Below are 16,689 nucleotides of genomic sequence, written 5' to 3'. Positions count from 1 at the left end.
GTCATTTAGTTCACCTTCTTTTCTGTAGATGGAGCAGCTCTGTTGAATTGTGGGACAGGAGCCCACTGAAAGAACTGAACAGCTCTGTTGAAAATAAATAAATAAATAAAAACTTTCTTTTAGAAAGCTCTTATTCTTTCTCTTGAAGATAGGATTTAAGAATGCAGGAGTACAGAATTGGAACTGGCAGAGAGTGCTATGCGGGAAGCTTCTGTGGAATGTTTCTGGCAGGTGGTCAGCCAGCCTCCAATCAAACGGTTCTTGTAACAATGGGGACTCACTTTCTGATGACTCTTGCCTCAAACTGGGAGTTCAAGATGGCTCTTCTTACTCCACCCAGTAATCTGACTTCCTTTTACTTCAAGCCGCTGATATTTTACCCCTCATTCTGTAACCTCAGGAAATAAGACCCCTGACTTTGTCTTGCCTCCTTTCTGTACCTTGCAAGGATTTGTTTCAGATCTGTCTTTCTTGCTACACTGTGCAGACACATTTGACTTTTCTAACACCTATCTCAGTGTCTGGCACATGGTTGGTGTGTGGGATATATTTGTTGGATAAATTAAAGAGTGAATGAATGAAATCCATTTCTTCTACATTATAGATTTTAAAATATTAAAAGATGGTTATTAGGCTGTTCCTCTTGTTTCCTATCTTGTCCTTTTTTTCTAACAGGCTAATTATTCTTCAATAGTTTTTTGCAATTTCAGAACCACCTGGCCTGTCTCCTTCCCTTTCCTTTAATATTCCTATTAAATTGTGGCTTTTACAGGTATTTGGAACACCACAGAAAAAGCCTTAGTAGCGTGCAGTAAAGTGGGATCATCTTGTGGGCACGATGATACTTTATCTGAAAGAAGACTCCATGAGTTCTTTTCAGAGATAATGAGATAGGAGGAGATTCTGTCCCCTAACTCCTACTTAAGCAAAGGAGTATATCTCATTTACAGGATTGGAGTCAGACATATGTAAGTTTGTGCTGGAATTCTACCATTTGCAAATGAATATTCCCCTGGGGTAAATTACTTTTCTATACTTTAGGTTCAACATTATACTGTGTTGAACACTGGAGATAATTGTATAAGTTGTGGAGATAAAATGAAATTATGTATGTAAAGTTCCTGACTCATTTTCTGATCCATATACCGTAGACAAGACATGAGAGCTATAATTATTTTTCATAATCTCTGATTAGGATAATATCATGGGAGTTAGATATAGGCCAGATTTATATTTAATTAGACTACATGGTAGTTAAAGTATGATAATAAGCAGAGACTCTCAGAACTTTGGGTACAAAAAATAAGCAATAACATATTTTTCATTCAAAAAGCAATGTGTATAGCAATTATAAGATCACTTAAAGGCAATATGACAGTAACCTGAAATTTTATATAATCTATGAAGTCCAGGTAAGCATGGATTCATCCAAAGGGACACATGGCAGGATAATATATAAGGTAATGTATACCTACTAGGTTTTTCTACTCCTATGAGCTACGGATGAGATTATAATACTGTCTAATGTAGTTTCAAGTTGACGGGAAGCTCAGGATGCAGCACCAATATCAGAGTCATTGAAAGAACAGACATTATGAACCCTTGGAGAATGCAGAAGTGTGTTTCCTGGAACTGATCTTTTCCTTTACAATTGAACATAGACCCAAATTCATGCTCAGAGAGCTCTGCTGAGTACTTGCAGAGGATACCTAGCCTTGGCACCCTGACCTTTGCTTTTGGAGCACATGGAACAGAAAGAATTGCTCCAAGTTTCAGCAAGACAGTGGATGTTTTTAACTACTCAGATCCTCTGCTCCAAAGTACCTAAACTCAGCCAGCTGAGAGAGGCTAGCTCTTGGTTGGTCTGTTTGATAACAGAGGACATTCTATGTTTACCTCATTTGTCCTGTAAGATAAGTAGAGAAAAAGGGCACAAGGATTTGGAAATCAGTCCTCTTCTATTTATGTCACAGACATTACCATTTTGCATGAATGGAAATTACAATTGGCATGCTATCTATTCATCATCTCTTACCCCTTCTTGGTTTTCATACTGCCTGGCCTTGGAGAAGGCTATTTAGGGCCAGGAGGGGTTGGGAAGGATGAAGAAATGGCTATGAATGTGGGTTCATGGTATGACGAAGCACAGAAGGAGAGAAGAATGCATTTTCACGATCCTGGGATTTTAGAATCTTGTTGGCTTAAAATATGGCTTTCATTGCCATATTTGATCCCTTGAAACAAAAGTGGGTCAGGCACTGAGGCTGAGACATGAACCAAAGAGGGAACCCACTTCTTTGGAGCCTTCCCAACTTTCCTTCTTTTTTGTACATTCCAGGATTCTAGGTCAAGGCCTGCAGTTGACAACCACTTAGATGTTATATTTAATGAGGCACCACACTAAGAATTTTAGAGAATAACCACAAAACTGTTTGCAAGAAATTCCAAGAATAGAATAGTGTTGTTCAGACCTTTGTCCATGGCAGAGGACACTGCTTACTATAGCCAAAAAAATAATAAAGAAAAGCAAATAGATTTTATTATTCTTTTGAAACAATAGAACAATAAAGGATAAGAATTAAAAGGCTTGGAGTTTCTGTCTGTGCCAACTCTCTAACTTTGGCCAAAATACAAACCACTCGTATCAGTAAAATTGAAAGAATAACGAGAGTTACCTTTTCACCTAAATCCGGGGCGAATGTGGGGATTGTGATTAGAACTTACTGAGATGGAAAAGAAAAAAAAAAAAAGGCTACTTAGATTTTTTTTTCCCTATTGGAAACATTAGGATTTGAGGTGATGCACTTAGGCATGGCCTCTAGGGATTGGGAACATTTCTTCTCCCCATATCAACATTTTGAACACTGATCCTATGGAAACAGGGTGAGTAGGGCAAAATTCCCAAACCAAGAGCCCTTCTCCTTGAATAATAATAGAAGTAGCAAGAATCAGTGTTTATTGAGCATGTGCTGTGAGCAGACACCATGGTAAGAGCTTTCTCAGTATTATTGCTTGCTTCTCACTTTAAGCATCTGGGTTATCATAATTTTTTAGACAAGGAAAATGAGATTTGGGTTCTCACAGAGCTAATAGAAACGGAATTTTTTCATTTTCTCTAAAGTCTTATTTCCTCTGATTCATATCTGCAATATTTATGTGTATGTGTATATATATGCAAACATAAATATATACATATATAACATATAATATACAATATATTATTTTACATAGAATTCTACAAATATATCTTATAAATTTATTTATATCACACACACACACACACACACACACACACACATTTTTTGCAGTGCTAAGAATTGAACCCAGGGCCTCACACATGCTAGGCACATACTCTACCACTGAGCTACATCCCCAGAGCTTTATGTTTAATTTTCAAATTGCGCATAATTATATGTATTTATGGAGTACCGTGCAAATTCAATACTTGCATATAGCATGTAATGATCCGATCAGTATAATTGGCATATCCATTACCTCAAACACTTATCATTTCTTGAAAGTGGAGACATTCAAAATCCTCTCTACTAGCTATTTTGAAATATACAATTGTTGTCAAACATAGTTATCCTACTAATGAAATTTCAACTTTAGCTAGCTGCTAATTTCACTAGCATATGTACAAGTTCAAGTGCATACAGTGGGATAAATCCTACTATGTTGCAAACTCTGTTAAGAATGAGGATTTTTTTTTTTTAAAAATTAGCTTACACATACACCAGAAGAAAAAAAAAAGAATGAGGATTTTTACTTGTCGTGCTTACAGCTGTATCTTCCATTGTAATAGGAATTTTATATGTATATGTCATATGAAAGATTTATTATTGAATATGTGATAGGTCCAGAGAAACTCAAATCTAGGGATATGTTTTTGGGCTGGAATCAGGCCTCCCGAAGCTCTAAAGTCTGAGTGGGCCGTCCATGGGAAGTGTCCTTTGGAACTTGGTGGAATGGACAGGCAGTTACCCCCAGGTCAGACCTAATGGACTACAGATGCAGTATCCATCTAGAATAGGTGGCTGGGTTCTGAAGACTAGCAAGAATGCATGAAATCTCCAAGATAGCATAATCGTTCAAGAGAAGTATGTGTACCCTGGATATTAGGACCAGAATAAAACTTTTCCTGAGGCTTCTCATACACACTCTTGCATAATGAATACACTGTATCTTGAATACATCTGTAAGAGAGATTTTATGCTTTTCTGTGGCTGCTCTCAGTAAAGGTGGATGGCAGTTTCTGGACTGCAGTGACATTATCAGGCCCACCCTGGGATGTCACTGAAGAGAGAGCTCCTCCCTGTTTTAACCATTCCTTCTCTTCCATGACTCATTGTATGGGATGCACTTCTGGAGCAGGTGGGCACCGTGGAGACACTTCATTCTTGGATTGGTCCAGAAGCAGCACTAGGAATTTAAACACATCCTCTGCTTATTCACACACACTCTGCGCTTTCTCTGTGGCCCATTACTCACTCCAAAAGACACTAGATTTAAAAGACCATTTCACTTGGAGAAAACTCAAAGGCATGAAAAAGGTTATTTTCTAAATAAGATGATGGAAAAAATGCAAAACAACCCAGCAACAGCCACCCAGTTTGATGCTGGTGCCCTCTATTTCAATGCAAATTTAAGACATCCACAGCCTAACAAAGAGAAAGGGTCCACACAGGACCTGATCCCCCCATCCCCATGCAAAATTTCATTCTCTCTGCCATGTACCACTGGTGTGGCAGAGCATTGAAAAAGCCAGTTACCCAAAACGAGCACTTCTAAAACTTTTGAGCCCACAGGGAGTCTTATAATTTTCTTCAGAGCCACAAAATAAATTTCAGACACATCATTTTGTCACTGAAAGTCACCAAATCTAGGGCCAGAATGATTAGGAATGCTGGCAGAGTTGCAGGAAAAAGCCCTCTCTCCCAAGGCTTTGTTCTGTTGCAGGGAGCCTGCCAGTTCTGCCTGCTGTCCAAGGCCAACAAGAGATTGTGTAATCCCGACGCCCCGGGAGCCTAACAACCCTGAAGGAGCCTGCCTCCTCCTTCAGCCTGGCCGGGCAAGACCTGAAAACAAAGAACCACTTCTTGTCCATAGAACCAGCTTGGACCTCCGTATGCTGGATTTAAAGCTCTAATCTATCACCTACCTGGCACAGGTGACGAAGAAGTAGCCTTTGACTCATCTAAGTCAGGATTTCTGAGTGGTGTTTGGGTTTTCTGTTTTCCATCCCCTTCATTGATAACAAAAGAGAAGACATAAAGGGTATAGAATCATGAGAAATGTAGGCTACATTAAATTAGGAAGAGTCCCTCGCCTGGGCAAGTGGCAGACACTAGAAATGAACGCTGCTCCCTGAGACTGGCATAAGGGAGTGGGGAAGCTCCGATTTCCCCTTTAGGCCACGTCCAGTAGACTGAACTCCCTCAAAGTTAGGATCTCAAGGGGATCAGCCAGATCCTGTCCCCAAGTCTTTATCTTTTATATATTTCCACAGTTTCTATTTTGTTTGTTATTGAAAGCTGTTGGGTCTTAAAGAGTATATTGTTAAAATGTATTTACCTTGTGGGGAGTTTTGCCTGAAGTGTGACCAGTTTTCTAGTAGGGACAATGACTAGCAAGGAAGGAAAAGCTCTGAGGAGGACCACTGTGAGGGTCAAAGCTTAGGTTGGGTGAGGGGAAGAGAGGCTTGAAAGAGAAGGAAATCTTTTGTCTCCAGATGGTCCTGCCCCTAAGGGCTCTAGCAAGACAAAAACCGTAACTGTGCCCCCAGGGTGCTGAGGACACACAGGAGGTTCTGGGAAGGAAAAAGAAAGAAGAGAGAAGAAAGGGGGACATAAAAAGACTTCAAGCACCCGGAGGGCGGGTTTAGCCTCAGCAAGTTGGTTGGAAGGGCCATGCCCACTTGCCCCAGCAAAGGGCTGCTGACCACTGGCTCATGGATGTGTCTTGGGCACAGACAGAGTGGTGAGGTGGAAGCTGCACTGGCCTGGACTGCAGAGGTTTAAGTCCTTGTCCTGTAGCAACTGGCTGTTTGACCTCTGGAGTTTCTTCTTATCTATCACAGAGGGGGTTGGCTCTATGGTCTCAAAGGTTGCTTCCAACTAGTACAGTCCTGGCATTGTGAAATGGTGTGGATTTTGGAAGAGCTCATGGAAGGGAGCCACACCTTACCCAGAGGACATTCCTAATTAACCCAAGGGAGCAGTTCACTCTGGAGGCCTGTTCCCCCTGTTTTCCAGGGCTGTGTCTCCTTGTTGGTACAAAGTTTATAGGAAAAGCTCTTGGAAAGTGCTGCTTTTCTTGATTCCTTTCTTTGCCCTTGAGATAAGAACCCTTTTGTTTGGGTCTCAAGCATGTGAGTTATGTAACTCACTTTTATTAAAACTCTCCCTGACTGCTTTATATTCAGCTTCTTAGCTGCCCTGGTTTTCGGCTTTAATTAAATAGGTGGCCTTGTATTTATGCTAATTTTTTGTCTTTTTCAGATCTTGACAGGATAATCGCATTGGTTTGTTTAGTAAACACTGAGACCAGCTTCTCCATCCAGGGCCTGACAAATGGCCTGTGACTGCTCTGGGAAAGCTTTGCTCCTGATCCAGGAAACATTTTCAAAGGAACAAGCCCCCAACCAACCCAGATCTGCCTCCTTTACAAACCTATTCTCCTTGGAGAGCCAGACAACTACTTTTTTTTTTTTTTGAACCCTAGGGACAAGAGTAAATCATCCATTCTTCAGAGTGGTTGTCTCTGATGTCCTATCTATCCAAAGTAGTTCTCTTCCCCTACCTGTTGTCCTTTTCAACTTGTCTTCATAACACATGCTATTATTTGGAACCAGCTCATTTACTTACTTTTGTCTATAATGACCATTGTGTTCTACTTGCCACCAGAGCATGAGCTCCCCCTGCCCCTGTCTCCAAGAGCAGGGAGCTAACAATGGCCATACCCATGTCTTGCATAGGGTCAGTACATGATCAAGTAGCCGAGGATGACATGTACAGTACTGACCTAGGCATTGGGCTTGCTGGGACAAATGAATCTATAAAACCAAAATGTGTTATATGTTTGGAGTTGTATTGCCAAATCAGAATTTCCTCAAATCCTCATAGTTTCTCCTGCTGAGTAATGGGAGGTCCCCACCCACTGATTCCCACTTGGTGTTGTGCAAGGTGCTGGGGGAAGGGTGAGAAAAGGCAGGGCATCAATGAGTCGGGCTTTTGAGGAATTCACAGATCTGGAGTGGAATGAGCTGCGGGAGGAAGGCGGGCATGTAAGTGAGTAACTGTGAGGTGATGGGATTAGAGCCTATAAAAGGGATGGAACCAACATTAAGGAGCAGTGACCAAAGGGACAGAATGAGAGACTTCACTTTTCAGAGCCCAAGGGTTCAAGAAGAGTTTGACAGGGGAAAACAGGAAGAGCTTGACAGGGGAAAACAGGAAGAGCACTGAAGGCACCAGGAACAGTGTGTGCAAATATGAGAGGATTCGTGCGTTGCCAGAATAAGGGTGCAGGGAGGGCCCTGGAGGTGGAAGAGGGACATGGTGGGGAATGGGGCTGGGAAGGTCAGCTAAGGGGGACTGTGGAAAGTGTGTCTTGATGAGGAAAAGGAAAGTGAGAAGGGCGGCCCATGAAATGCTGATGTCAGACTTCCTGGCTGGGTGGGAGGACTCTGGCTCCTGACTTGCTCAAACATCGATACCTGAAATCTGCGATGTCATTTGGGTACATTGAGAGGTAGGGTCAGGCTTGATTCAAGAGTGCTGGGGTGCCTTCTAGGGTCTCTTACTGGGAGGCTTTATGAAGTTAGTACTTCATTAGCTTTGCAGTGAAGCCACCTCTGGAGGCAGGGTATGGCCTTTGTTAAAAATATTCCAAGTCTGATATAAGATCTGATTTTATGAACTCACAATGATTTCCCTGGGAGAAAAGTCTTTTTCTTGCCAATTCTTCCTTTACTATAAACAGTCTGAGTTTTGTGCCCTCTTTTTCTGTCTATACCCTCCTTCCAGGTGACCCAGCTGCCTAGATGGTTGCAAGCATCCTTTGCAGTCCTGCCTCTGCCTGTCTTTCTGACCATCCTTCTCACCACTCTTTTTCTGCTCCCTCCACACCAGCTTCTGCCTGGTGCTCGGGAGCTTGAACTCTCTCGTATCTCAGCACCTTTGCTTTGGTGGTTCCTTTACCTGGATCTCTCTCTCCCCCAAAATTTCATCCTCACCTTCAGGAAGCAGCTCAAATGCCACCTTCTCAGAGGTTCTCAGAGACCTTCTGTAGTCATTCAACCCAAGGACATCTACTAGTCACTTTCTAGTAGTCTCTTTGCTCTGTTCAATTTTCTCCGTAGTACTTTCCTCTATCCAAAGTCATCTTTGTGTGTGTTTGCCTTCTTACTCTGTCCGCTCCTATCAGACAGCTGTTTGACAGAGGAACTTTGTCCTGTTCCCTTTGCTAGATCCTCCCCACCTGGAATGGTTCACAAGGGCATTCATTTGTAAAGGAACCTATCAGAGCCTACTGACAGCATTCTTGCATAATTATAAAATTTTGCATTTCTACTTTTTCCCCTTCTAGTTTCCAAGACAATTTTACAGACATAATCTCACTTCCACTTCAAAACAACCCAAGGAAGCAATCAGGAGAGGGGCTGTTATGTCCATTTTAAAGATGAGTATATTGTGATGGAGAGATGGAACGACTCTTCTAAATTTTTTCAGCCAATAAATGACAGCATCAGGTTTGCCATCCAGACCAAGCCTTTCCCAATTCTATCTCATATTCTTCAGTCTTGTGATTTCCTCTAGCAACCCAGAAAGAATCCACCCATGTGAGGAATAAGAAATCACTGTGTCTCATTCCTCTAAGAGGAAAGGAAAAGAGAACTTGGCTTTTTTTTTTTTTTGCAAGGTCAGAGTGGAAAATTAGAAGTTTATTAAAGGACAGCAGGAAAGTCTTCTCTCGGAGGAAGAAGGGGACCCAAGAGGTGGAATCCAAGAACTTGGCTTCTACATGAAGATTTATTTCAGTTAGCCCAAACTTCACCTGTGGGTTCCCAGAGCCTTGAGCTAATTTTTACATAATGATAATTAAGTTCAGGACAACAACAATACATTCATTCCCTCAGGGCAGAAGAGTTTTGTAACTTATCAGACAATGGTGAAGGCCTTGAACTTTTATTTTGATTTAATGTCTAAAGTACCTGCCACTTTGCAGGTTCACATATTTCACTTACTTAAAGGCAAATCAGTTTGATTGGGAAAGAAGAGTGAGAGTCAACCTTGCTGTTTTAAAGAGGTTGATAGACCAATGTTTTTCTAAGCTTGCCTAAAGAGTTAGTAACAAAATAGATCAGAGAATTTAGAAGCCTGAAATTTCTGGTTCTATTCAAAGACAGTCAAAAATCAGCTTCTACAATCTCCTGAGCTTCAAATCTCCACTAAAATCTTTAGGAAATTTATAGGACTCAAATGTGACTTGTATCAATTTTTTATTGACAGATAGCATACATAAAAAAGCATGCAAATCTTTTTTTTTAAGAGAGAGTGAGAGAGGAGAAAGAGAGAGAGAGAGAGAGAGAGAATTTTTAATATTTATTTTTTAGTTCTCGGCGGACATAACATCTTTGTTGGTATGTGGTGCTGAGGATCGAACCCAGGCCGCACGCATGCCAGGCGAGCGCGCTACCGCTTGAGCCACATCCCCAGCCCCCCCCCCCCAAAAAAAGCATGCAAATCTTATGGGATCCAATGAATTTTCACAAAGTGAACTTGTAAGGGTCTGGCGAAGCGTCGGAGGAAGAGACCATCAAGAGACTGACTCATGCAATTGCAGAAGGGGATTTATTGGGGATCCATTCCAGCACACTGGGGCTCCGTGCTCACTCAAGAAGGGAGAGCAGCCCAGAGCCCCAGGGAGGGGTCAAGCAGAGCAGTGCTTAAGTACACTTTTGGGGGGGGGCTCTGCATACATCAGAACAAATCAGCATGAGGCGCGGGGAAAATTGAACAACAACTCTCATATATGATTAGCACATTCATTGGCGGGAACAGGTCGGTCGGGGGTGATTGGTCACTCCTAAGCAGGGGGGGGTGTACACATTCAAACTGATTGGTTCGGGCCCTGCATGCCTATGTGACAAGCTGCACAGGGCCCCAGGCTAAATGGCCAGTAAGGCGTTGTCTTAACTGCCTCAGGAATTTCAGGTTCTGGGTGTAGCAGAGGAACTTAACAATACCTGGTCCTTCACTTTTTAACTCAGGCCTTGCAGCTTAGAAAATTTACAATGCCCGGTCTTTTACATTTTAACTCAGGCTTTGCAGCTTAGAAACTTTACCCTTTCAAACTCATTCGTGTAATCAGCTTGGATGCTCAGAGGTAAAATGATTATGAGAGTTGTAACCCCATCAGTTGATTAATCCTTCTGATGATTTAATAATTTAATAATTTGAATTGACTACTGGGTGGTAACTGTAGCCAGGTTGGGTGTGGCTCCTGGAGGAAGTAGTGTTATGCTTGAATTCAGGACCCTCAAAAGACCACCAGAGACCAAGATCGATGTAAGCCCCAAAGAGGTGTTTATTTCGAGCTAGCTTGGTCCTCTGTGTGCACATAGCAACTGGTGACACTGAGAGGCCCCCAAGCCCAGGGTTTGCAGCAGTTTTATACACTCTTTGGGGAAGGCAGGGACTTCACATACATCATAGCATCTCTCAGCAAATCATCACACACCACGGGAAAATCATAAAACAAGTCTAAAACATGATTAGCACATTCACTGGCGGGAACAAGTTGGGTAGGGGTGATTGGTTAGTACAAGAGGGGGATTCGTTTGAACTGATTGGTTTAGGCCACGAGGGGAGTATGTGCTGAACTACATGGTTTCCCAACATGTTATCAACCACCATAAACTACTGGGAGGGTCATCTGGCATCCCAGGTATTTTCCCTGTCTCATGCTGATTGGTGGTTGCTAGGGGGTTGCTATGGGTCCCCACCTAGCCTGACTGAGTCAGGGACACCTGGCTCTGCAGATCTCTCCTGTTATTTGTAGATAAACAACTCAGCAGGGTGGGTATGTGCCCAGGAGTGCTCTGTGGGTCTTTCCAAGGACAAGGGTCACGTCCCTTTCCTTGGACAGACTTTGCTCTGAGGTAGAGGCTGGTTTCTCAGTAGGACTCTTGGGGGGGGGGTATGGCCTTGGACTGTATTTTGTCCATGGTAACTCTTTTTCCCTATCTCTCTGCTTCCTGGCTACCATGACCTGAGTAGCTTCCCTCTACCACACTCTCCTGCCATGATGTTCTACATTACCACAGTCCCAAAGCGATAGAGTCTGCTCATCATAGATCTGAAGCTTTGAAAGCCATGAGCTCCAAATAAACTTTTCCCTCCTCTTAGTTGTTCTTGTCAATTATTTTGATCACTGCAATGAAAAAATAACACAGATAGTTTCAACCCATTCAACAAGATGGCAAAGTTCTTAAGGTTAAGAGTTTTGTTCTATGCATCTTTTATAGTTGATATACCCTTAGTGCAGTGCTGGGCACATAGTGAGTGTCCAGTAATTTCTGATTTAATTGGGCTGAACTAAATGATGGAGGTGAACTGGCCAAAGTCAATGGAATATCTCAATGATCACAGTTCCCTGCCTAATCACTTCCCTTTCAGGTTCTTCTTATGGTGATAAAAGGATCAGGAATGAGGTTTTCTACAAAATGTTCAGTTCCTCTGTGTTCCTCCAGAGCCCACGTCACAAGCTCATTAGGTAGAACGAGCTCTTCTATTTTCACCTGGATTTTCCTGAAGCATGTTCCTTACGCCACCGGAAAGTGGAACAACCAGCAGAGTGTCTTGCTTTAGGTGGCAAGAGAGCATTGTTTGTGTCCTTCCATGGTGTGTGTGTGTGGGGGGTGCTTTGGACTCAAAATGTCTGATCTTATTACACTAACCTGATTTCCCTATTGCTGAGTCCAGTTTGATAGACATTTCTCTAAAGGCCACAAGAATCTTCTAGGATACTAAGTTCTCCATTTTGTTGATTTGAAGCAAATCTGACCTAATTTTTAAATACTATTTCTGTCATCTCATAAGCTAAAGGATCTGTACTCAATTGCCCATTTCAACATGCAGTGAGAAACCAGCCTCTGCCTCAGAGCAAAGCCTGTCCAAGGAAGGGGGCATGACCCTTGTCCTTGGAAAGACCCATAGAGCACTCCTAGGCTCATACCCACCCTGCTGAGTTGTTTATCTACAAATAACAGGAGAGATCTTCAGAACCAGGTGTCCCTGACTCAGGCTAGGTGAGGACCCATAGCAACCTCCTAGCAACCACCTATTAGCATGAGACAGGGAAAATACCTGGGATGCCAGATGACCCTCCCAGTTGTTTATGGTGGTTGATAACATGTTGGGAAACTATGTAGTTCAGCACATACTCCCCTCGTGGCCTAAACCAATCAGTTCAAACGAATCCCCCTCTTGTACTAACCAATCACCCTTACCCAACTTGTTCCCGCCAGTGAATGTGCTAATCATGTTTTAGACTTGTTTTATGATTTTCCCGTGGTATGTGATGATTTGCTGAGAGATGCTATGATGTATGTGAAGTCCCTGCCTTCCCCAAAGAGTGTATAAAACTGGTGCAAACCCTGGGCTCAGGGCCTCTCAGCGTCACTAGTTACTGTGGGCTTGTGGAGGACCAAGCTAGCAATAAACACCTCTTTGCTGCTTAACATCGATCTTGGTCTCTGGTGGTCTTTTAGGGGGTCCCGAATTTGAGCATAACAGCAGCATTGTGTCACATTAAGCACATTTTGCTCATTTTGAATATTGGCTATATATGAATTGAGATCCTGAGATGTTAAGTAAGTACATTTTAGTAGTTTTGATTTTCTTTGGAATTAGACACTAGATGAATCTAATTGGTAGAAATCTCTCTCTTGGCCTTTTCCTGTTTTTCTGTGACACTCAGTAAGAAAGGTGGCTTTTAATGGGCAGAATCATAAACAGGGAATTTAAAAAGGAAGAAAATATTAACTTTGAGAAACATGTAGAAAGTTGATAAAACTAAGTCTATCTGAGGGAGTTTTCAAACTCCAAGTGGGCCACTTGCCATCAAGCTTATCAAATAGGATGAGTGCGTTTGCAAGAAGGGGATGGTAGAATTAAAAAAAAAAATTCCTAAAAAGAAAAATTGTGGTAAGATCCTGAAAGCATATCAGATAGTAATTGTACACTGTCACTAATGGGAACAGGCTTGTTTTGCAAGTAGAAATCATGATCATCAGGTAATCAGATCTAGTGTCCTGGGTCTCTCATGACACAGTGATTGTTGTAGGCTAGACCAAGAAACAATGGGATGATTTATTCTTTCCTATTAGGGTTGGCCAGCTTCCCAAGATTTGTGAGAGGGAGGAGGGCTGTGAGATCCACAATGTTTTTCCTTTGGGAATGGGCCTCAAGTCTCAGATCTTCTGATAGTTTTCTCTCTTCATCTATGTATTTGCTTTTCAATATCAGATTGAACTGGCTATGTTTATTGAGTTTATTAAACTCAGGTCCATTAGGAAACTCTATGGGTATTTTTGATTAGGTGCCAGGTGAGCTTCTAAAATTATGAGATGAAATAAACCTTTTCTCTTTTTAAGTTGATTATCTCAGTTGTTATAGTAACAGAAAGCTGACAAACACAGGTGGCATGTTTTGATATAAGCTACCTATGACTCATATTCATTTCTCTGACAATTGCAGAATTTTTGGTTGTGTCTCAGAGCTTCTTGTGGTAAAAGGATCTTCATTACTTCACACGGGGTGGGGGTGTGTTTTTTGTCATGGCAAGTGGATTACTGGAGTGGAAAAGGAGGAGCTAATAAGTCAAGGGGTGTTTGGAAATTGTGCCCATTGTTCTTATCAATGATAGACCCTGTGGACTACCTCTCCATCAACATTCCTCTCCTCTTTCTTACTGACAATATCTCAGGTATTCAGGTATCAGGCAACTTACATGCTTTTCTAGTGGTGAGTGGATTCACACTGGAGACTGATTATAATACATCCAATTTCTTCTCTTTTGTTGATTCCTGAATTATTATTGCCTAATTTCTCTGTCCTCCCTCTTGACTCACAGTGGGCACTGTTTTTTCTTCCATTGATCTTTTGTCACCTTCCCAATTCCAATATCTTCTTAGTCCCTCTTTTCCATACTCAACTACTCACAGTTATCTCCTTTATCTCATAATATAATATCCCTTTTCCTGTCTTTCCACCAGAGTCCTCCTCAGAGCATCTGGATCTGCAGGGGTTTCCTGGAGCTCTCCCATATTAATTTTAGGAAATAGCCATGTATCAGTTTTTGGCATATAATGCTAAATCTCCTCCATTTCCAACTCCCCATGGGATGGTTACCAGCTCCAAGGTTCTCATATAAACATGATGAAAGATATTAAAGTCACTTGGAGCTGGGCATGGTGGTGCATGCCTATAATCTCAGTGACTTTGGAGGCTGAGGCAAGTGGATCACAAGTTCAAGGCCAGCCTGGATGATTAAGCATGGCCCTGTCACAAAACAAATAATAATAATAATAATAATAATAATAATAATAATAATTTTTTTTTAAAGGCTGAGGATATAGCTCAGTAGTAGAGTGCCTCTGGTTTAATTCCCAGTACCACAATATATTAAAATCACTAGGGAACCTAGGAACTTTGGGCAAAGGGGAGGGAAAAAAGGGGAGGGGGCATGGGGGCAGGAAAGATGGTGGAATGAGATGGATATCATTACCCTAGGTACACGTATGACTGCACATGTGGTACGACTCTACATTATGTACAACCAGAGAAATGAAAAGTTGTACTCCATTTGTATATAATGAATCGAAATGCATTCTGCTATCATAGATAACTAATTAGAACAAATAAAAAAGTCATGTGGGAATAGGTTTCCTTGTCAAAGTATTAGACTGAAAGAATTTGGGTTTTTAAAACTACAGCAAATTTTATGGTGAGAAGTAACCTGCTTCTCTGATGAAGAACAACTACCCTACCTACACTCACAGTGGGTTTCCCATAGCTTTTCTTCATTGACCGAGTCTCAGTCAACTAAGGATGGAATAAAAGAAAACACAAATAATGTATATGAGGAGAGAGCCCCCAAGATGAGATAGAGGGTTTTAATCTTGACCTTTGGATTTAAATCTGTCCACGAATGAGAAGCTAAAAATGCTGATTTCATATGTGGACATGCACATGTTTGATTCTACATACTTAAAATAAGAATAGGAGGGAAATATTTAATCCATATTGAAATTCCTAAGTCTGATTATCTTAGACATTTATTATGGGGAGACTTGGAACTACTGAGTTGGGACCAAAATATATTTAGATGGGACAATATTTATCACTTTTGGCCCCTGCTCCCTCCTCCCGGTATCTATTTGTACCCATTCTGTCACTAATGTACATGGTTTTGTGCTGGTTGATACAATATCCAATGCCCTTGGGAGGAGAGGTAGCATTTATTGAGAGCAGGACCCAAAGGAAAATGGGGAAGGAGGCACAGCCTCTGTTCCTTGTATATCCTCTTGGAAGGGGTTGGAGACTCCTAGTTAGAGGAGAGAGGACATCAACAGAGGAATTGGCTTCTTGAGACTTTGAGGCATTCTCAGCCAGGGAATGAGAGTAATAAACTGCAAAAATATTCATGAGTATGGGAATCCTTTGGCACAAACAGAACTACCTATGAAAAAAGTGTGGCCCTGCAATTCTTCTCAGTGGTGGTACCCAGAGGACCTGAGACACTCAGATCATCAGCATTCTACCCAGTTGGCCCAGACCCAGGCTTTTTCCTGGGGAACTGTCAACATGAGCAAGGATATAACTGTCCTCAAAAGCTCTGAAAAAAATAGATGCTAATGGGAGAAAGGTATTGGAGGGAATAGCAAGACTGGGTAGAGAAGGACATTTAACATCAACACTTGTCAAGAAAAGAAATATAGATAGATCTGACGCTCCTACATAAAAGAGACCTGATAGAGGTTTTCCCAACTTTGGCAATAATCTCAAAAATTTATATGACATTCACAATAAAATGTTATGCACCAACCAGCCTATAAATGATTGCAGTATATTGCACTCCTGTTAGTTTTGCAAAAATAAAAGAATAGAAATGTTAAATATAGTTCAAAGAGTTTATGCACAAATCTGGAAGTGGAATCTGAAGATCTTACTGCTCCAGTTTCTGGATTCTTCATACCAAGTGTGGTTATTTCTAAGGATGACTTTCCATGGATTACAATATGCAACACAGAGTTGTGCTCAGAGTGAACATGCCTTTGAGAGGCTTCTCAATTGGAGCAGGGGATGGGTACAAGGTGGAGGGAATAATTTGGCTGTTTTCAACACAGTCCCAACGTGGTATCCACAGAAGAGTGACAGTAGATGTAAATGCTTCTCCAGTAACAATGTCCTTCCCTTAAGCATTTTGGGCTCTGGTTTGAGAAGCAGACTATACTGAAAACATTGTAGCAGCACTTTATCTCTGAGATCTACCACTGATGTCACAAAAAAGCCCAAAGGTTAATTAGAACAAACAGTGGAAACACTATGGTATTCAACCATGGCCTTGGACTCAAGAGTGGAGAGAATACAGCCCTTAACTTTGGATCTTTTGTTCATCCCG

This window comes from Urocitellus parryii, chromosome 12 (genome assembly GCF_045843805.1).
Source record: "Urocitellus parryii isolate mUroPar1 chromosome 12, mUroPar1.hap1, whole genome shotgun sequence".
Lineage (NCBI taxonomy): Eukaryota > Metazoa > Chordata > Mammalia > Rodentia > Sciuridae > Urocitellus > Urocitellus parryii.
This window is presented reverse-complemented; position numbering follows the sequence as displayed.